Here is a 776-nt window from a genome sequence, read left to right as displayed (position 1 = left end):
ATTTGTATGCGATTATGGGTGCTCCATAAGTCGCAATCCAATATATTTAATCTTTTTGTTTTAATTGTCGCACCAATCACTCAGGGGTGTGACATTCAGCATATTGTATGTATCATGTATAGCAACTTTATTTTCCATTTTTTCATTATTTATTTTTTCATTATTATTTCTTCTTTTTTTTTTTTTTATTATTTTTATATATATATATATATATATATATATATATATATATATATATATATATATATATATATCCATCCTTTTTCTTTTATCATCCATTTTTTTATTATTTAATATTTATTTTTTACATTGTCATATAATAATTCTTTTCATGCAATTTTTATTTAACTTTTACATTTTCCAACCCCCCCTCCCCCCCTTTTTTTCATTATCCTATTTACCTTGTGATCATGTCTTCATAATATATTTTTATAATACTTCTATGATAGTTTATCATAAATGCCCTGATATATATGCATATATATACTTTTGAGACACATCTTCTTTCAATCATCCACCCTTTTTAGATATATAGTTCTCTAGTAATTTTTCTCCCCAGCTTTCTTTTATCAGACATCCAGCTTGCTCATAAAGATACAGATATGTGCTCTGGCCGTGTTTTATAACATTGATATTGTCTGTGGTTCATATACTGACACTCTGGCATTGATTCAATCAGCTGTGAACGCCCACCCATTACCTTTGATCTGCTATAAATAGCTCTTCACTGTTTTCCCTACTCTACACTTGATAAAGGAGCGCGCATGTGCCGTACA

General features: G+C 28.6%; 1 protein-coding gene across 4 annotated transcripts in view; it reads right to left on the bottom strand.

The window, feature by feature from the left end:
* Nucleotides 1–423: 423 nt before the first annotated feature.
* Nucleotides 424–776, bottom strand: part of LOC141133632 (beta-1,3-galactosyltransferase 5-like) — a 90650-nt gene continuing 90297 nt past the window's right edge. For all 4 annotated transcript variants that reach the window (XM_073623121.1, XM_073623122.1, XM_073623123.1 and 1 more), the window contains exon 4: nt 424–776. This exon is cut by the window's right edge and continues 1222 nt beyond it. The gene's annotated coding sequence lies outside the window, so the exon portion shown is untranslated.

The sequence above is a fragment of the Aquarana catesbeiana genome, linkage group LG03 (assembly GCF_042186555.1).
Source record: "Aquarana catesbeiana isolate 2022-GZ linkage group LG03, ASM4218655v1, whole genome shotgun sequence".
NCBI classification, from domain to species: domain Eukaryota; kingdom Metazoa; phylum Chordata; class Amphibia; order Anura; family Ranidae; genus Aquarana; species Aquarana catesbeiana.
Note: the sequence above shows the minus strand (reverse complement) of the source record. Positions and strands in the feature narration are given on the sequence as shown.